This window comes from Mesocricetus auratus, unplaced genomic scaffold (assembly GCF_017639785.1).
Source record: "Mesocricetus auratus isolate SY011 unplaced genomic scaffold, BCM_Maur_2.0 Super-Scaffold_100004, whole genome shotgun sequence".
NCBI lineage: Eukaryota > Metazoa > Chordata > Mammalia > Rodentia > Cricetidae > Mesocricetus > Mesocricetus auratus.
Genome location: NW_024429189.1, coordinates 84,461,737 through 84,484,134, shown reverse-complemented (window position 1 = coordinate 84,484,134; position 22,398 = coordinate 84,461,737). Strand labels below are relative to the sequence as shown.

At 39.7% G+C, this 22,398-nt stretch overlaps 1 long non-coding RNA gene across 1 annotated transcript in view; it reads right to left on the bottom strand.

The window, feature by feature from the left end:
• LOC121140480 overlaps positions 1-10,851 on the bottom strand; it is a 29,201-nt gene extending 18,350 nt beyond the window's left edge. The window contains exon 1 of the long non-coding RNA XR_005877332.1: positions 10,764-10,851. This is a non-coding gene — a long non-coding RNA (uncharacterized LOC121140480). The remainder of the gene's footprint in view (positions 1-10,763) is intronic.
• Positions 10,852-22,398: the final 11,547 nt, after the last annotated feature.

Sequence of the window (22,398 nt, the reverse complement as noted above, 5' to 3'; positions counted from 1 at the left end):
GTAATTAGATTTTGTAATAAATCTGTCTTCTTTGCCTCCACACCTTGGTACCTCCTGTATGGTAAACAGACAGAATAGACTTGGGTCTGGGGATATTCCTTTTTAAAATCACTATTCTCTCCTTTTTTTTTTTTTTTTGGTTTTTTGAGACAGGGTTTCTCTGTATTGGAGGCTGTCCTGGAACTCGATCTGTAGACCAAGCTGGCCTCGAACTCACAGAAATCCTACTGCCTCTGCCTCCCCAGTGCTGGGATTAAAGGCGTGTGCCACCAACACCCGGTGACATTCCTTTTTAAAATCACTACTATCTCCTTTTTTTGGACTACCTTTTGATTGTTTTGTTTTGTTGTTGCTTTTAAAAATTGATTTAAAAACATTTATGTGCACGTGTCTGTGTGAGCATATCCTACCTATTTGCAGATTATCTGTGAAGGCCAGAAGAGAGTTTCAGATTTTCCTGGAGCTGGAGTTATAGGTGGACGTGAGCTGTCGGAGCTGGGTTCTAGGAAACCCAACTCAGGTCCTCTGGAGAACAACAAGTGATTTTTACTGCTGAACCACTTCCCCATTTTTAAAGCTCAGGTTGTGTTAAGTAATCAGGTTACCCTCAGACTCTCTTTAGCTTAGGCAATCTTTCTGCCTCAAGCTCTAAGTGCTGGAATTGTAGGTGTGCACCACGACCAAGATAAGCTCCAGAATTTGTTTTAATTAGATGTTACAAATCCACCAAGAATGAATATAAATCTGGCATTATCATTGAGGAGATTTATAAGGTTTTCTTACCTAGTTAGGGGCCAGAAAGAATAAGGGATACATTATTATATGAACTGGATCATTGCATTGGCTTATGTGATGGAAAAAGCATGATTCTTTGGAACTGTGATACCTTTATTTCAATATGGCTCCAGAAACTGATCTTAGGTAGATTCAGTTAAATTGGGGGATGAAAGGGTCACATTGAAGGCTAGAGATAGGTCCTCTTTGCAAGCCACAAAAGACAGAAAAGGGGCCAACAACACTTACTAAGATCTTGCTGAGACACAACCATATGAAAATAGAGAAGTAAGTGTCTGCATACCCTGGGGATATATGAAAGCCTCTCTGCCTCTGTGTCCCTAGGAATCTTCTCTGTTTGCAGTGAGGTTACCTGTTAGAACAGGTAGAATGAAAGACTGTGTGTGTGGGGAAACCAACTATAGTATTGGATCCCAATCTAGGAGCTGATGACTGACTCTTAGGAATTGTAGGTTAGCAGTAGACTAACAGATTTTGTGGGTATAAGGGAAAACAAAGCATGGGGAAACATAACCAAGCTACAGCAACTGCTATCACCATGCCCCACCTCTCCAAATGACTATGAAAGCAATTCTTTCTGCTCTCTGATAGCATGGCCCATGAGTAATCGTTTGACAGGTGCCAACCCAAATGTTTGCCTTTATCTTGTGCCATCATTGACTATGCTGCAGAAATCAGGATGTTTTCCTTCTCTCTGTGAAGCCTGGCTTAGCAGGTTTCAGTGACATCAAGGAAATACCACTGCCCCTGTTCCAGTTGCTCTGGCAGTCCACTTAGAGCATACAGAGTGAGGTCATATATTTGGTAGGGTGATGTCTTACTTAGGACAGACAGAAATGCACCTCCAGCTGCCAACTGGAAAAGCATTCATAAGAGTTCTGTGGTACAATGTAATTTTCACATGCTTTGTGGGAAGGTAGACCCAGGTTTACTGACAGATTGAACAGATTCCTTTATCTCTCTGGCTTCCCTTCTGCCTTATATAATACAATTGCCATGAAAATTATTTGATATAATGTATGACAGTGTTAATTCAATGAATATCAACCATTTTACCTTCAACTATCTGTGAACCAAGGAAAAGGTTTTGGCATACTCATCTCCTAGCCTTGCAGGTAGACTACCTAGTTTCTTGAACTGTGAGGGGAAAGGCATTATTGTGTAAGTCACGCAATCATGGAATTCTGTTATAACAGCCTAGTGAACCAAGACACTACCTAACTACATAAAGAATGGGGAAAGGAGAATAAATGGCACCGAGGGAAAGGTTGGTTTTGCACAAGCTTTAATCAAGCCCTTGGGATTTCTTCCCTTGGCAGCTCCTCTGTTGTTTTATTTTCTTCTTTATTTCATCCCCTGAATCAATGTGATTAGGAGCTTGTTGGTCTCCATGGACCTTGCTAGTATATTCTTAAGCAGCTTCTCATTCCCAAGGCAGACATCCTTCAGAGGGGAAAAGGACCTTTCCTGAGTTTAATCTCAATATGGCTGGGTTCAGTTTGCATCTCATGTTGAACTTGGGATATTCAGAGCATTTATAGTTGCCAACTTTTTGGGGGGGCTGGAAAGTGGGGTTTCTATCATGAATACATTCAGTTGCTTCTGGGGTCAAAGGTGCAGGCAACCATGAGCAGTCTTCTGCATTCCTACCTGACTTTTCTTTTGGTAGAAATGCCTCTACCCAAAAAGAACTAAAAGTGAATTTAACTCTTTAGTTCTTTCAGAAGCTTTATTTACTTTTACCTTATAGACACTCAGTAGGGTTTTATGAAATTATTTAACTTTGTAAATGCTCATTAGATAGTTTTACTGTCATGAGAAGTTTCCAGACTCAAGTCTATTAATTTACGTGCTGTTCAAAAATGTCCAATGATACTTTACTATTTTAGGGTATCCTAAGAGTTTGAACACTAGGTTGCATGTGTATTCTTTCTTTAGAAATAATTCCTAAGCTAATTGATGGGGGAAGTTCTTTTGTGTATATGTTGTCTTACTAGTTTATTAAATAAAGCACTGTTGGCCAATAGGGAAACAAGATAGGTGGGACTAGGAGTTGAGAAGGATTCTGGGAAACAGAGGCACAGTCGGTCACAATTTGGAATAAGAGGTCTGGACCCTTTCTCTTGTAAGAGTAGACCACGTGGAAATACTCAGATTAGCAGTTATGGGTTAATAATTAAGTCAGAGATAGAAGATAAGAAACCAAGCATACGGCCAACAGCTTCATAACTAATATAATGTTTCGTATGATATTTGGGGGTTGAGACAGCTGCAGGACCCAGGTGGCTGGTGGGAAGAGTACACATTACAGCTAATAACAATGATAGCAGCATTAGCAAGAAATACTACTTCCTAATTGGCCTTTATGCATTCCGGGTTCTTTTACAGGCATTTCCTAATTTGCACAAAGTCCTCACGAAGGGGCTAGTTACCTGAGGAAGTGGAATGGTGCTGCTAGGAGCTCAGCACAGAGAGAAATTAAGAGTTATTATTTACTGGGTTCAGGGCTTCGGTGAGAGAAGATGAAAAGCTCTGAGACAGATGGTGATAAAAGTCAAACAAACAATGTGAATGACCCAGAACTATACATTTAAGAATATTTTTAGCATGGAGGTGGTGGCCATGTTTTTAATGTCAGCACTCAGCAGGCAGAGGCAAGAGGATTTCTGTGAGTTTAAAGTCAGTCTAGTCTACAGGGCAAGTTCCAGGATAGCCAGAGCCAAGCTTGACAAACAACAACAACAACAATCAAAAACAAACAACAGAAATGTTTTGAAAATATTTTTGCTACAATAAAAGTTAGTCAATGACTAGAAATCATAAAGAAAAAAAGAAATCAAATAGTGTGTCTGAAAATATGGAGTTCATAGCTGCAATCCAGGTGCCATCTTTGGAACCTGGTGAGATTTCCATCAGCAATTATTTAGTCCCTGCCACCTCATCCATGTTTCACTCTCTCAAGGAGTCTCCTTGTCTTGGGCTCTGTCAGTTGTCATGAATCATGTTCTTTCACTGCTGGCCCATACAATGTGTATTTTAGTCTGAAAATGGCAACTCTTGCCTATCCAATACACAATCGAACTTGAAGAAAGAGACTGTGAGACTGAAATGTTTGGGATTTATCAATAGCCAAACACAGCTTTTGCCAAAGACCCCAAACACACCTTGTTCTATTGGGGGTCCCCCAGTCACTGAAAACTGTAGAGTTCTTATGACCATGTGGGACAGAAACTTCTGTCTACAGAAAACACCCAAAATCTGTTGTGGCAGTCTGGAGCACTGGGGCCTCTATAAATGTTTTACTTCTACTGTGGTACATTTCCCCAAAAAACATGTTGTATGCACATGCTCAATTTATTTTAAATTTCTATTTACTTATTTTGACAAAAAACTGGACCCTAGAAAAATTTAACCCCCTAGGTAATATTATGTACTTTCTTAGAATAAATATTACCCAGTTCTTCAGAAAGTATAAAGCACTTGCCTGTGTCCTTGCTGTGTCCCTTCCTGAAGTCTCTGTATATGAGTATGTAGAGACATTTGGGATAATGGCACCACAGGTGTTTCTACTTCCTCAGAACACATTGTTCATGGACTTATTAACCATGAATAATTGATGAGTAATATGATAATTGAGTGTGTAGTTTCCTAAGGAATGTAGAAAAATTGAGGAAGGTCATTATTCATGTGTATGATACAAATAGTCACATATAGCGGCCATCACAGCTGTATGTTACATAACCCAGGCCTGAGTGTGCTAGGTTTTCAATTGCGTGGGAAGAATCTTTTACAACCCCAGTAGTATATCTATGGGTAAAATCGATCTCTTGCAATCCAACAGGGACGAAGGCTGTACAGGATTGGCCTTATCAGAACTGAGTTGAATTTCTTACAAGATTTGGCATTACAGGTAAGCAATTCTTCTTGAACTTCTGATTTTACAGTCAGGGTTGGGCTAAGGCCTCGAGAGTGTGCTGTTGTTTCCATGAGATGAGGGTTGTAAGCTAAATAGAATGACATGCACATATATAACATGTTCAATAATTCACTTGCTGTCTCCTGAGACAAGGATGGCTCATGGGAATTGGAACTAGGCTAATGTAGCGTTCTCTGCAGAACACACCACTGCTCCTGAAATGTCCTTTCTCTTTAGGAACGAAAGTGTGTCACGGCTATAGAAGGCCAGGGATCATTAAGGATGTTGATTGCTCGAGGTAGAGAGATGGAACTGGCTATGGGGCTGAAGCTCCCAGGGATTACATTCTTTCCTCTAGGCAGAATCCATGGAAAACTTGCTGTGAGAGGGAACCTGAGGATGAGTGGATCTTTAACTTCATGCTGAACTTTGTCTTTTCATAAGGGATTCAGTTTTTGTTTTTCTTGTAAGGAGCTTAGGTCTTTCTTTTCTCATTCTGTCTCACACCATCGTTGCCCTGGAAAACAAGGACTTCCTCAGCTTTGGCTCTATGCCCTCTCCTTCAGTAAAGAAATGTGAAAAACTAGAACCTGTCTCTGTCAGCATTCTAAGGCTGGAAAAGATGGAGAGGCAGAGGTGAAGTGGCCCAGCTCTCCTCCTTGCCTCAGTTCTGGCTTGGTTGGAAGTCAAACCAGGTGAGATCCAGGGTGAAGACTCGCTTCAAGGCCCCTGCCTCGCACTGACTGTTGCCCCGCACACCTTCCCATATGGGCTCAGTTAATGATTGGCTATAATGACTCTTAGAAAGTGATGTCACCTTCAAACAAAGCTCTGCATGGTACAATGACTTCTTTTTCAAAACTTATGAAATAGGACAGGATAAAATTGTTACTCCAGCATGAGTGTTTCAGACAAAGACACATTCAGCACAATAGTTTCTAATCAGAGTATCACATGGAACAAATCAGAATTACATAGCACATAAGCAAATGTTCTGCTCCGCCTGTGTGCACCATGGAAAGATAGCATGTTCCCAGTCATTCTGTCCTGTTGCTTATATGCACTATTTCAACATGCTTCGAAGTAATTTTTTCCTAATATAATTATCTCAGTTTCAAGGGCATTTTGGGAACAACATGACCACAAAACCCAGAAGAGTTGAAAAACTGGAAATGAAATTAATGCATAAAAAATGTATCTTCCACAAAAATGGTTATTTCCTCCACAACAGGACTCAGGTTCCTCCCTTCTCCTTTCTATGTACCAGTCTGTGTCCATGTGTGTGTGAATGCATGTGAATGTGTATGAGTGTATGTGTGTGTGTGTGTGTGAGAGAGAGAGAGAGAGAGAGAGAGAGAGAGAGAATGGTAATAATTAATGTCACTACTGTTCAAAGCCCTGAGAATAAGTGACTGTGAATGCTCTGCCATAGAGGAGATATCCTGTGATGACCCCATGCCCTCCAAGGCTCAGGGAACATGGTGGAAAAAAGAAGAATAAGAATGTAAAAGCCAGAGGATGTGGAGGAATGCTCTGAAATGCTCTCCTCTGGACATGATATAACTGTCACACCGATGAACTCACAGTAACTGTGGTTACCTACACACAATCTGCACAAGGTCAAGTGGGTCAAAAATTCCAGCATGGGTCTGGGAGTGGCTCTTGCTGAAGAGATATTGGCAGCTGATCACACTTTTCTTTGTGAGTATAGCCACTGGTAGGCTCTGTGTGACCTAGTGGATGACCCCATGGCCATGCACATATGGACAACACTAATTGGACTCTGAATTAAAAAAAAATCTAATAATGCAAATTTAAAAGGAAAACATGAAATTAAGAGGGAGATGTGATAGTGGGTTCCATAGGGAATTTGAAGGGGAAATGGAGGGATTATATATATATATATATATATATATATATATATATATGTTATATATAATCATTTTACCTTATATAAAATTTTCAAAGAATTTTTAAAAATTAAAATATTGTAATAAAAGGAATAATTAATGACCCTGCTTATTATTTAATTGAAAGTCATTTAGTTCTTCTATTGTCCAGGGAAGAACATTTTTTTTTGTAAAGACACTAAATTTGATAATTTAGGAAAGTTGAAATGGGTGTGTTTGTAAAAGGTAGAATTTTCAGAAATGGATTAATTCTCAACTTACTCTTTCAAAGACAAACTTCTTAATATTAAGGCATACATCCTTTAAGTTCTAAGGTGTTCTTCTATGGATTGGATGGGCTGAACATAGACCTTTTTAAGATTATGTTGGTAGATGGAGTGAATCTTTATCCTTGAATCTGAAGGCTTTCTCTGAGGAGGAAAGGTCCTGACTATATTTTAAAAAAGTATCTCAAGGATCCCTTCTAATAATACAAGATAATTTCTAAGATATCAGATGGTACTTTCTAAATATGTGACATACCAGTCTTCACATGGCTTGACAGTCCTCTGGAATTCAATCTGACACTATCAGAATATAACATTCCCCTTTAGAGGGAAAGCCCTGAACACCATCAGTGTCTCTTACTGGAGATTCAGTCCCAGGTGCTGTCTAAAGACATGGATCCCACTAATCAGAATGGAATTTTCTTCAATGGGAGCATGCATGTATGTGCTCACTTAGTGGGTCTTTGAGTTCTCTGCTATCATACATGAGGGACTTACACTGTTTTTCACCAGCCTGACTTAGGAACAGTGCTATACCTTGGATAGAAGAAATCAATGACTTTTGTTTGATTTGCATAGTATAGTTGTTTCCCATTAAACTGTCCTCTTTAGAATAGTTTCACTAGCTAAATAGTAACACTAGTATCCATTTTCTCTTTAGGTCTGGGGTATGCATCTCAGCCCACAGAAATAACTGTGGTAAAAAAAAAAACCAAACAAATGAACAAAAAAAAAACGCATGCACTTGTTTGATGATAACCAACTCAGTTTCTAATATAATTCTTTTCATCTTCCAGGTTGGTGAGGTAATCCACTTCACCAAAGTCATTCCTAGAACACCTCTGTCAGAGGTAAGGAAAGCTAGACACAAAAGTAGCAAACAGTTTACCAGTAATGGGAAAAATAGTGTCATGGAGGAGACAGCAGGGGAGGGGAACAAGCTGAATGTCATGTAGAGGTAATGGGGACTTGGAAGGAAAAATGAAGTGAGGACCAGAGGGACCCAAAATACAAGTGGTGAGAATCAGGAATGAGTATTGTCAATGTGTTTAGTCTCTTTGACCTTGCTAACCAGCATCTGAGGAAGTCAACCTTTTGTCCCCCAAATAATATTAGGAAACATCTTTAGATGTTTTCTGGAGAACACAGCAAATTCTCTTGGCAGCTGTGAGTTTCTGTAGATTGGAATTTAATGTGGTGAAGTGGACTATCGTTCTAGAAACATAGCTTTGAATTATTAGAAATTGTGGTAGTATTTAAGGTATGTGTGCAAGTGTGTGTATGTGCATGTGAGTGTGAGTGTGTGTGTGTGTGTTGTAAATGCTGACATTGAGAATCTATAGTTTTTAATGGAATAATTTTGTTGTTTGACAAAAGCCCCAGTGACAGAAATAGGATACCTACATGTCAATTCAAGAGGTACCCAAACACAGACTCTTGCTAATCATCTTGGTTACCCACTAGAATGAGATGTTAAGACTCTATTGTTGAAGACATCACATACTCTGATTCTATCAATACATAAAGCTGGAAGTGAGTCGGGAACTTTTTCCCTCCTGGCTATTGTTCAATAGTCCTCACAGGTGCTGTGAAGTCTCTTTAAGGAGAGACTTTGCATAAAAGGAATCAATGGTCTTGCCCAGCTGTGAATCCTAAGGCCAATTTACTGGCTAGATTGTCATGAGTGCAACAAACTATTCTCTTATTGGATTTGAGATCCATTCTGCAGGGAAGAATTTATGTCTAACAGTATTGTTGCACTATAAACCTGGTGAACACACACACACACACACACACTACAGAAAAGATCATACCTCTAAGGAAAGAACTGAATACTATAGATTAGCAACTTGACATAACATCAAACTGCCATCTAAATAACTTTTATTTATAACAATAGAAAGTTATACTCTTGGCCTTAATCAGAGAAGCCCTTTTTTCCAGTGAACAGTGGTGAATACAGAGACTCATGGCTGCACAAGACACTGAGGATAAGAAACTAAGCACCCTGCTCTAAATGAAATATGCATTTCATCTCCTCCATGGCTCAATGTCTATATTTGTGTAGGGGTAGGTTTGAAGTGTTGTTGAGAAGAGAGTGTGAGAGCCTGACTAGAGTTTTATCAAGGTCAGAGGAATGAGTCTTTGGCACCTGTGACTGAGTCCATGTCAATATGCTGAGATACCTGCCTCAAAGCACTGAGCATGAAGTCTGCACTCCTGACTAGTAACTTCTGCTATTCCTAGCAGTGTGCTCCATCAGGACCAGGGACTGAGTTTTTCCATGCCATTCTTTGCACACTGGAATGTTTTTTTTTAAGGCAGGAAGTCCCAGTAGCCATTGACTCATACCCCCAAGGGAAAACTTGCGGCCATTTGTGGAACAGACAGAAATAAGACCTTACAGGGCATCCCTATATTTCTCTAATGGTAAAACCTCTCTGTTTCTCTGCTTTTCTCAAGTCTCTATGCTTTTTATTTGAGCCTATTCTTCCTCAGCCAGTTTTGAAAGAAATAATTCAGGAAGTTTCATTTGCTCCTTTTATTTCTGCTCACTACCATTTCTCCCTGAGGCACTGAAACACAGAAGCTGCTCCTGGATTGACTGGGGGAAAGGGGAAAAGTTCAGAGAGAAAAACAGAGAGAGAGTATTTTCCAGTTCCACACACACCAGGTATTATGAGGAATCTGAGCCTAGATTTCAAAGTTTGATCTGCACCAAATGATCTTTACTTCAGCCACACGATAGACAGAGAGAGGAGTGTGACTTAGGGGACAGCCCACCTCATAATGGGTGCATTTCCCCCAGGGATATAGCTATAGTATAAAGTATAATATTCAATATAGCCATGTCCCTGATAATTTCCTTCGTTAGTTCCACAGAGACACATAGGCCTAGGTCAGAAAATACTGATTCTAGGCTTTCCATTGTTCAGCATTTCCAGGCTCCAGGCCTCTCCCAGCCATCACCTTTTAAACTGTGGTAGGAAGTAATCTCATATGCTAAGCAGATAAGTAGTACTTAAGGTAACAGGTAAGATGTTCCCTAAGTCACACTCTGCTCTCTGCCTATCATACAGCCGAAGTAAGATCACTTGGTGCCCATGACTTTACTGTTTTGTCATTTCAACCAGGTCAGAAAAAAAGTCTTTCAGATCAGTGACTAATGCCAAAGGTTACTTTTTCCTAATTGAGTCTTTGGCTCTCCTCATAAGTACAAGTGTTCTATTCTCTGACAGAAATGGGGCATCACCTTGACGCTGGCCAAAGTCACTGGCATTTGTCCACATGGCTTCTCTGTCCTTTCTCCAGAAACTGTTATTCAAGATGACAATTATTTTCCTACTTTTAGAAGCCTGATTTTTTTTATTTTAGAAATCAAGATAGAACCACAATGTCTGTTATGATAATTATCCACGTTTCCGTTTTACTAAGTGTCCTGGTCAATGCCTGGAAAAAAATCATACTCAAGAGAGTTTCTGTTTTCAATACGTGTGTAAATACATCAACGCCTCTCTTGTGGATAAAGAGACTGAGACACGAAGAGATGCTTTGAACTTATACTGGCGTGTGTGTCTGTGTCTTCCTCATAAGTGTCCCCAAGCACTGTCTTTCTCTCTCTCTCTGCTTTGTAGCACCAACATCTATGAGATCTGTTGTTGCGCTTGCTGCCCATTCCTTTTACATTTCCTCCCTTTCTCTTCCTCAGCACAAACCTGAGTTGCATTTCTGAGGCTGTCACGGGTGGACCTGTTTCTTTTCTCCTGAGCTGCACAGGGACACTGGCACCTCGCATAATGTGCAGCAGCAAGTGGAGGTTACTGCCTCTGTCCCTTCCACGCTCCTCCCAGCTCCCTCACCATCTATGTGTCTTACCCAAGGCCAGACACTTGGCTGAACTTCAGGACACATCCTGATTCTGTTTACAGGTGAGGAAAGGCCGTGTCTAGTGCCCTGAAGAGATTGGGAGCAAGAGAGTTCATCACTCCAGGCATGAGCCTGACCAAGACAAACAAGTGACTCACTGGCTTCATCTGGAGTTGATGTCACAATCAGTTTGCTATTTCCTGATCTAGGCAAACACTGAAGTCAGGACCACCCTATATGATGTTGATTGCCATCTACAGGATTACAACTGCCTACTTCAAAGAACAGTGACTCCTGGCTCCTGGATAGGCCAAGCATGTCACTGGTCATGTGTTTGCTTCAGGCTCTGTGTACCCTGATATAGAAACAGAGTAGTTTTTCTGTGACTTTCTCTCCCTCTCTCTCTTGAATTGCTTCTGTAGAGATTTCCTAAAGAATTCTGTTTATTTAGGTCCTTTCTTCCAGAGAGTTTAGGTATACACTTACATGGATTCAGGCCAAGGGGAACCCAGGGGATAAACACACACACACACACACACACACACACACACACACACACACACACACACACACACGATACCAAGGCTTGAACTGAGTTACATTTTTCTTTAAATCATGGATAAATAAGTTTTTAATTTGAGAACTGTCTTTCCTTAAAATTAAAAAGAGTGAAGAAGCTATACTATAGTAAGAAGAGAAACACATGGTTGTCTGATTCCGACGTCAGTCCTTGTTTTTCTCGTCTGCTAGCCACTGGGGAGAGCACTGCTGGATATCTGCTCTCTGCCAGCCATTGCGTGGAGTGCTGCGGGAGAATTGACTGTCACCCTGCATCTACCACTCATAATGTCCGTTTTCTGATTTTCAGTGATTTAAAGTTTTTAAAAAGAAATCAGTGTAATGATTCATGGAAAATCAAAACTAGATAATTGTAAATAGTAAAAAAAAAAAAAAGTAAAATTGCCCCCTCCCATTTTCCCTCAGGGTAGTGTTATTGGCATTTAGAAGACTATTCCCTGGTCTTACTGTGTTTTCTATAAATTCACAGCATTGTAGAATGCTTGGCACAAGTGGGATCACATTATAGAAAACTTTCTGGAAAGTTCTCATTGTTGGTGGGTTTTGGTAAAATGTCTGTGCTGCCTGCTCTGGTTTTCCTTGCCTTTTGATATTATGTTGCTTTGCTAATTACTGAAGTTCATTCAACCCAGCCCCCAACTGATGGCCACTTAAGTTTACTTTACTTCCCTTGCTGTCATTTATTCTCTTCTCTTGGTTTATAAAAAAATAATAAACTTTTTGTGCTTATTTTTATATACATTCCTATATTTGTAGGACTCCTAGGTAATGTGCAATTTTAAAGATTTTAATTTATTGCTGGGCGGTAGCGGTGCACACTTTTAATCCCAGAAGAGGCAAGTGGATCTCTGTGACTTTGAGACCTCCTGGTCTACAGATCAAGTGTCAGGACAAATAGGGCTACACAGAGAAACCCTGTTTCCAAAAATAAAAAAAAATTTAATTGTTTTTGAAAATTTCATATATGTTTATTTATGCACAATTTAAAGTTGTGACAAGATATTGTTGATGCTGAAATATGAAAAATCTCATTTTAAGTAGGATTATGAATATAATATTATATATAATCAGATATATTTATGTATATTAGTATTCTCAACCAATAACTTTACACTTGTCAACTAGTGTATATATTTGTTATTGAAGTCTATTCATGCTATCATAATAGTAGTCTATAGACTGGACAATTTATAATTGATAAAAATTTGCTTGGTGTAGTTCTACAGGCTGAGAAGTCTGGGAGGGAGACACTGGCATGTTTGGTGTCGAGAAAGCTTGCTCCTCACGGATGGCATTGGACATGTGAACTTGTATGGTTGACAATGCCAAAGGCCAAATGGGGCATGCAGCTTTCTGAAGACTGTTCTCTATAGGCATGGACCTTTTCTTTTGAGTGTGGGGCTTTTATGATCAATCATTCCAAAACCCTGGCCTGTAATGTCATCACCAATTCTGGAGGGACGAATGCTCTCGAGCCACTGCAGCCACCTAACCCTAGTAGATCATACTGTCCTTCCTTTAATTGTGAATGTGTATAAGCACATGTTCATGTGTTGCTTGCCAATTTTGGCCTGAAGTGTAATTCACTGGTCATTTTTCAATGCTCATTTCCATTGGATAGTTGTTCATTCTTATTGTTTTTAAACAATCTTCTTATATTTGGTGTTAGATTGTGTCTTCTAGACAGGGCAGAAAAGCTGTACATATACAGTTTTAGCAGTATGGTTGCCTAAACAAGAAAGACCTGCATTAATGTACTGCAGTCCAGGTGACCTGTCACAGGGAGGAGAGATATTTTATAGGTTCTACCCTTATATAAAGAGCGACAACCAGTCAATGGCTGCTGAGGGAGGAAGAATCAGTTTTCTCCAGAGTTATTTATTGCTCCTTAGGTTATCTAATCCCAAGTGGGACAGACCTACTGAGTGTATCTAATGCTGCTTCTATGTACATGTTTTTAGGGCTCATCCAATACTAATAACCAGAAACACTCTGTTTAAAACAAAACACAACAACAACAACAATGAAAACAATTTAACATAGGAAAGTGAATTGAACTCTGAGTGTAGGTTGGGGCCTGACTAGGGCTCACTTTCTAGCTTCAAGATTTTGTCTTCAGTTCTAGAAATACCCACATAGGTTTTGGAAGCTCAGCCAAAAAGCAGGGAGAGGTTGTTTGAGACAGCCATTCTGATTTGTCTGAAAGTCTCCTCTCCGGCAGCCAACCTATCTCATGGAGGCTGCCAGGACCACTGAGTCACCTGCTGGGGACACTGCTCCTAGACAGGTTTCTTTTCGTGCAGTTACCCAGAAAAAAAAAACATTTCACTCTCTTAAGAATTTGTGGGGCTGGGCATGTTGGTTGAAACTTTTAACGCCAGCACTGGAAAGTCAGAGGCAGGCGTATCTTCTCTGTGAGTTTGAGACCAGCCTGGTCTACAAAGCGAGTTCTGGGACAGCTAGGGCTGTAACACGGAGAAACCCTGTCTCAATACACCAAAAGAAAAAAGAGTGCCATTTGTCAACTGCATTCCTCACATCTGTCTCATAGCATAGACCTTTGCGAGTCTCTTGGGCTCTGCCATCATCTCTACTCTCGTCACTAGCAGCTACTGTCTACATTTCTTTCTCAGGAATATATGTCTTACTCTAGGACATTTACATGATCTCTTATTCAATTTGGAGTGTTACCTGTGTGCAGCCAGAAGGCCAGAAAGTGTTTTGTTATTGAAGAAGTGGCCTTCTTCCATTTCAGTTATATACTACCTCTTCTGTTATTCATTCCTTTTTAGAAAAGTGACATTTAGTGTGTGTGTGTGTCTGTGTCTGTGTGTGTGCGCATGCGAGTGTGGGTGTGTGTGAGTGTGTTTGTCTGTGTGTGTGTGTGCGCGCGCGCGCATGCAGGTATGTGTGTCTGTGTGTGTGTCTGTGTGTGTGCATGCGCATGTGAGTGTGTGTGTCTGTGTGTGTGCCTGAGTGTGTGTGCGTCTGAGTGTGTGTGTGTCTGAGTGTGTGTGTGTCTGTGTGTGTGTCTGAGTGTGTGTGTGTGTGTGTGTGTGTGTGTGTGTGTGTGTGTGTGTGGTCAAACAAGGACTTGTGGGAGTCATTTCTCTCCTTTCACCACATGTGTCCGGGGCACTGAACTAGGGTTGTCAGGCTTGGTGGCAAGGCAAGTGCCTTTCCCACTGAGCCATCTCAGTCCTTTGTTATTTGCTCCTTCATCGGGTGTCACAGGTCAGCAGTCCTTCTGAACCTAAAGCCTCGTCATGGTGTAGAAGTTTCCAGCTAGGCTCATTTGGTTAAAGATAGTTATGGAGCAACTGATATTAACCTCTAACTGATTGCAGAGATGTCAGACATGGCTCATTTCATCCACTCCATGAGTCATTCTCTAGTACTCATTAATATATGTGTTAAACTGAAAAGTAAAGATTCAGAACCTTCAACAAAGGTACTAGAGTAGGCAAAAATTACTGATTGAACTGTTTTACTTTTCTATTAGGTTATTAATTATACAATTGAGGATTTTATTCAAGAAAGATGTAGACTGAAGTTTCTGTCCTGCCTGGTACTACAGCCATTCAGCCCCAAATAATATAAGCACAGAGGCTTATATTAATTATAAATTGTTTGGCCTGTTGCTCAGGCTTATTACTAACAAGCTCTTAGAACTAAAACTAACCCATAATACTTATCGTTGTTTAGCCACATGACTTAGTACTTTTTCTCAGTAAGGCATTCTCATCTTGATTCCTCTGCATCTGGCTGATGACTGTGTCTCTGACTTTCCTTTTCCCATGATTCTCTTTGTCTGGTAGCCCCACTTATACTTCCTCCCTGGCTATTGGCCAGTAATTATTTTGTTAAGCCAATATGAGTGACACATCTTTACAGTGAACAAGAGCATTATCTCACATCATGTAAACAGTATTTACATGCATATATTCTCCTTAATTGAGATACTGACTTTAACTTACCTTAATAACTCATAAGGCTTAGAGCTGCTTGCCTGGAGTAGATATGTACAAGGATCCAATGTAAATTAACAAAGAAGAGTAGCAACAAGACACAGTGGGTAAAGGTTTGGCCACCAAGCCTGACAGCTGGAGCTCAAGCACCAGGACCCATATGGTGAAAGGAAAAGACAGGCCCTGCAAGTTGTCCAAATCTCAACTTGTGCTGTCACACACACACACACACACACACACACACACGCGCGCGCACACACACACACACACACATACACACAGACACACACCCTTAAAGTACAAACTGTTCTTATTTGATTCTGAAACATATTTCACAGGTTTACATTATGCGTTCTAGAGTTTCAACTTGTGGTATTGCCTTGAGTCGGTAGGACCCAGCTGGTGGGATTAGGTGACAAGATGTGGGACTTTGCAGGTCATACCTCCTTCTGGTTTAAGCTTCTGTCTGTGTCTTCTCCTGATCCACTATGATATGAGCAGTAATTATCTCATCTTCCAGCTGTCACAACAGAGCCACACAGAGAGCATTTTTAGCTATGATGGACTTAGTTTCCTTTGAAACCACACACCAATATAAGCGTTTCCCCAGTCAGGTTGTTTGTGTCAGTGACTCTGCCACAGTGATGAAGAACTGACTTATCAACATGTAATTTCGATTTTAATTGAACATAATAAGATACAGCTTATTATGTGCAATAGCGAAACATAAACGAATGTATTACTTACATACAACAAAATATAATTTTTATACTTTAATCAAACATTAAAATACTACATATGAACAATTTCACAATATATAAACTTAGGTAACAATATTTAAAGCTCTAATAGATACTGTAAAGACCTCAAAGATGAACCAAAGAGTGGAGTTACTAGTAAGATATCTAAGTGAATAGACTTAGATCCAAATAATCTATTAGAAGAGGAAATTGACAACTGTCTTAATGGATCTTTTGAATTTCTCCTATAGTCTCTTGATCTCCCTAAGCCGTGTAATTCCTGTGCCCATCTCAGGTAGCAACATCAACACGAAGGCCATCTTTTCTTTCAAGTAATGAAAGACTTTGTGGGTAATTGAGATATTGTTTGACTCAAAGCAGATGTTACTACTGGGGGGTGAGAAGACTCCAGGTTCTCATGCACTGCCTTGTTATCTTCCTGGGAATTATTCTCATTACCTCATAAACAATATCTCTTTTTTGAGTAATGTTCATTGTTCACAGAAGGAATATATATTCTAGCTCCTATTGATTCCAGTATAAGATAATGGATTTTTATTTTGCAATTGTGGTTTCAACTGAAATATAAGCAAAGCTGGGCCAACAACACTCCTGCTAAATGCCCATATAAAACAGGGCTTTCTGCATTTTTCTCTTCTCTCACATTTATTTGCTGCTTTAGCGTCTTGCCAATGTGATTATCACACCATGTCAGATTAGTGGGAACACAGGTGCATTTCTGATATGATACAAGATGATTGATGGTTAAATATTGCTAAATATCCCTAGGAAAACATTACCTCACATGAGGAAGAAAAATTATAACCATTGCCATAGTTAACTCATGAATTCCTCAAGAATCTTGTGTGACTTCTTCACTGTGCATCTGAAGTAAAAATCTGTGTATTAATGTTGGTTATTATGTTGTCTTACATAGATGTTAGAACCATCAGGATTCAAACATCAAGGCCAATATATGTAGTGGCCAATGCAATCACTATGGTATATTATGGAACATACACTTTTGACACTGGCATATCACTTTACCCCTGCAACTAGTTTTAAAGAAGAGGAATAGGTGACAGGGTTTAAGAATGCTGCAGATTTGTTGGTACAGAAGATTTCTTTGTTATGTGGAATCCCACCCAGAGTCCATTCTTGGTGTAGATTCACTTTCGCTTTTGCCTATTTGCTTCAATCATTCTTTGCCGACTGGGTATTCTATACCAGAAGTACCCAGCAGCGTAAGACTTAAGATTATTTCATTTAGGCTGCTTATAGCCAGTAGGCTATATATGCTTTATAACGTTCGTTTTATGTTTAATGCTGTGTATGTGTGCGTATGTTTTTGTATGGGCATGTGTAGGTAAATGCAGGTGTCTGTGGAGGCCAGAAAAGGATGTAAGTCCCCCTGGAACTGGAGTTACAGATTATTGGGAACTCGACATGAGTCTTCTCCAAGAACAGTGCATGCTGAGCCATCACTTCACTCCTCTAAACTGTGCTCAGAAAAACAATCGCTGCGTTTCACTCCAAATATGCTAATATTGTTGCTAATTTGAATTGAATTGTAATAATTTCACTGAAATGTTCTATCACATTTGTTTATAAGTGGATACTCAAGCCATGGTTCATGTGTGGAGATCAGAAGAACAACTTGTTGGAGTCACTTCTTTCCTTCCATCATGTGGTTCAGTGGATTGAATTTTGGTCCCTTGGCTTGACAGCAAGCATCTTTACTAACAGAGTCATCTCACTGGATCTCTATTATAAAATATTATGATGTTTTTCTTCTATTTCCATCATACTGAAAGTAAAGAAAAAAGATCCAATTCTTGACACAGGAAGAGCATTCCTACAATGTTCTAAATCCTGCTACTGGAGGTTTTCCGCCAACATGTTTTTTCTTTGTCTGAGAGATGCGAAGAATAGCCTCACACTTCTTTTATTTAAAATGACTTTATAGAAAGGACAATAGATTAAGACACTGCCATATTCTAGGATGTAAACCTAGATGGGAGGAACTGAATGATGATACAGGAGAGCCAAGAGACTGAAATGTTGGAAGAGAGTCAAGAGAAGGTAGGAGGGAGGTGACCCTCACTGTTATAGTACAGGAATTATTCATGTGTTGAATGCAAAGATGTTGTTGTGACTTATGATGAGTGTCCATGTGAAGCTGCTTTGGATGGTCCCACATTTAATCAACTGTAGAATTCCAAATGCAAAGGCACATTTTCTACAAATGGTAGTCTAGGGTCTAATTATACTTGAATTCTAGCTAAAAAAACTCCTTTGACTCAAACCTCTGAGAATAAAACAGAGCAACCAGGAGAGTTTCTCAGTAGAAGCTTCCTCAGAGGTTCAGCAAATTATCAGGGCCATAACTAGTTAAGGCTTACAACATGTGTGGGCAAATCCTACAGCCATCGATTGGTGCCTCTTTCGTGTGTACTCATGATGCTTAGTATTAATGTTTCTCCATCTCATGGTTTCTTAACTGTTCTGATTCCCATCACCTTATGGTGATTCTCAGTGAATGACCTCCATCCAGGATATGATCATAACTCCCTTAACCTCTCATTTTTGTAGTCATTATGCTTTATGCTCTCTCACTATATCAAGCATCCACTCTACCCCAAACCTGCCCTAGGCCCTATGGATGCAGTAAAGAACTTGAGGTAGGAATTTCTTGTTAAAATGGAGTTCAAAGGGTGAAGATTGTTGAGAGCATTAAAGTACTTGCTCCCACAGATCTCCATGGAAAGCCAGGAATGTTAAGCAACCAGGATTGTCCTTTCAAAGGGAAGGACATATAACCTGTTTTTCCAGAAGGCTAGGTATTGGAGGTGATTAATAGTATGGCTGTCTCTTATATCTTCTGGACCAGGCTATATCAAGCTCCCACAACCAGGACCGGAGATTCACCAGTAATCTAAATGACACTTACATTACACATAGGGCTAGAGTCTCCCAAGCTCCCACAACCAGAACCAGAGATACCTAATAGTTTAAATGACCCTTGCATTGTCTGTATAGCCAGGAGCTTCCCCAAGCTCTTACAACCAAGACCAGAAGTGACTAATATCCCAAATGGCCTCTACACTATCTGTATGACCAAGATCAAGCCAAATCCTTCTTCAGGCCCTTTAGCTAGTACACGTATCCTATCTCTGCTAGAAACCATCTTCTTGGAAGAAATGACATGTACCCGGAGTTGAGTTTTGATGTAATTGTTGCCTCCTTGTGCACTAGGGATTGTGTTACACAAGAAGAATTTTTCCCCAAATTATGTTTGTAAATAAACTGGCAATAAACTGCCTGGCATCAGACTCTCTAGAAGTCTGATACAGTTTGATGAAGTCAAACTGAACTGAGTTTTCATTCTCACCTCTTCATTTCCCTGCCTGCCATGACTCCTTCAGGAACTCTCTCAGAAGAGAATAGAGAGTGAAGGACTGGCAAGAAATGGGCTAATATGCCCCTTTAAGTATTTCTATAGGGAGGCCTTCAAATCCAGAAGAGAATAGTTTGCAATGTGGTAAGCAAGGCACAGCTTCAGGGACAAAGACACACCTCATCTAAAGGCCTAGACAAGGACCAATATTCAGGTAAGAAAATGACCAGAAGTAGTTCTCAACATATGGTTTCATCCTCTGGTCCAGGACCTAATACTTAAGCAATATCAATCAGTTCTTCATCACTGCCATGGTTGGATCTGAAACATCCCCTATAGGCCAATCTATTAAAGGCTTGTTGTCAGCCCCTGATATTACTGGGAGATCATGGATGGGGCCAAGTTGAAAGATGTTAAGGCATTTGGAGCACATTCCTGAAGAAGATATTAGAATCCCCGCCCCTTTCTCTCCACCTTTCCTCCATAGTCACCATGAGATAATCACTTTTTCTCACTGCATATCCCTGCCATGATGTTTTGATTTGTTACATGCCCAATAACATTAGATCCTTTGAAAGTATGAGGCTTGACTTTAGTTATTTATTTCAGGAAGTCAATAACAACGTTTTAAAGCTGACTGACATATCAACCAAGGTTGACTCACAGGGCCTGTGTTCTATACTGCAGATACCATCCCTCAAAGGATAGTGGGAAAGCATGATCACCTATTTCAGTTGCTACTGAGATAGAGCTCAGAGACACTGCATGTAAAATGGAGTTCGTAACAGTATTTATAGATACTATTGTTTCAGCATACCCTTTCCTCTATTGGTATTTTATATCAGTGATGATATAAAATTGTACTTGCTATTTATTATGTATAGATGTGACCTTATATGTACTTCCTTATAATTTAACTCCAGAATGATCCTAAGTGATAGCCATTCTAGTTATTGTTATTTTACAAATGATAAAGTAAAGACAACACAGAGTGGTGTTGTCAGTAACTCATAAAGCACTGGCAAGTAGAGGAATTAATTCAAAACCACCTACCTGATCAGCTTGCAACCAACTACTAGATTTTGTAGCAATAACTAGTTGTATGGAAAATTTGCAATCATCCTTTAGTGATCATCTCTGATACTGTCTTTGTAAATGTACCCATTGTATTCAGAGAGAATTAACAATTTTATTCTTAGTATACCATGTACCACATGCTATGATAGAGTATTAGATAAATGCATAGGAGAAGAAATGTATATTTATAAAAGTAAACATTTCTTCATGTCCCATTGGGGGAAGGGAGTGAATATAATAAAATATATTGTATGGTATTCTCAAAGAATTAATAAAAATATTTTTTGAAAATACACATTTCTATCCTATCTAGTTTCTCATCTATTTTTGCGATAGTAATATTTTACACATTTATTTGCATGTTAGACTATGAACTTCTTCATGATGGAGCTGAATTTTAATCATATCTTTTATTCTGCCACCTAGCACAAATCCTGTCAGGAAGGAACTTAGTACATGTCTACATGAAAGAATGAGTGACTTAGGGAAGAAATGAAAAAATAATGAGTGAAAGAAAGGGAAGGATACTGGAGACCAGTGCTGGAATATCCCCCAAATCCCAAGGTATTTCTGTTGTTTCTTAATATATTTACACTTCCCAAACTTAATCTTGTTTCCTTGTATAGTGTACCTATGTGACAGACATTCAGTACCTCTCAAAGATTTGTGGTTCCTTTCTCCTGCACAGGGCTATGTGCCTGACTTTAGCGGGAGCCAATATAGTCTGCGTCCCATTAGGTTTGGGTAATTTTGAAACTGTGTGGGAGAAAGTAGCCCTGTTCCCTGAGTCTGTAGTGAGAACAACAGATCTGATGGGCTCTGAATTGCCTTCTCCATCATTACTCTTTTTGCAACTGAAATAGTATGTTTCCAGACGTCCTTCATCCTGTGCTGTTAGCTTTAGTTCCATATGGCAAAGTTTCTGCTGGTAAAAATCCCACATCTGTTCCTGGCCTCTTCTGAAATGGGTGATTATGTCTATAGCTCATGTCTGGACTGATTGTCTTATCAATTGGTGCGTCAGCCTTCCTGAGTCATCTATTCCATTCCAAACATCCTTTCACACCTCTTCTAATATGGACAGATTGAGAACGCAAATCTGTGATGTTCTGGTTCTGTTTTGTTAATTGCTTCTTCACTTAAAAGCAGTCAGAAGGAATCAAGCCCCTTCAACTCTTTCTTTTGGAAATCTACCCAAAGTATCTAGTTTACTTTTAAATTATTTTTCTGGAAATGTGAGAGTACAAACATAATACAGTCTTGTTTTTCCCACTTTGTCTGTATCTCTACCTGTAACCTCTGCATTTTATTTATGTATTCTCTAAGAATATGAAATCTTTCTCTACAGCTTTCCTCTTTTCTTCTGAGTCCTCACTAGGATCCTGGTCAACAATACTTGTGGTGGTTTGAAAGAAAATGACCCCCCAAAGGGAATAGAACTATTAGGTGTGCCTTTGTTGGAGTGAGTATGGCCTTGTTGGAGGAAGTGTGTCACTGTGACACACTTGGAGATTTCCTATGCTCAGTCTATACTCAGTGTGGAAAAGAGTTCACTTCCTGCTGCCTGCAGATCAAGATGTAGAACTCTCAGCATCTTCTCTAGCAGTAGGTCTGCCTGCATGCCATCATGTCCCACCATGATGATAATGGATGAAACCTCTGAAACCATTAGCCACCCCAATTAAATGCTTTCTTTATAAGAGTTTCCATGGTCATGGTGTCTCCCCATAGCATACATGTAAAAACTCTCAGAGTATTTACTCAGCATCTATTTGTTGTGGTCTTGGGCAATTTTCAGATATCGATTAGAGAAAAAAATCCCACTTCCTATGATCACTTTCTGTATCAGTCAGAGTTCTCCAGAGAAACAGAGCTAAGGAGAT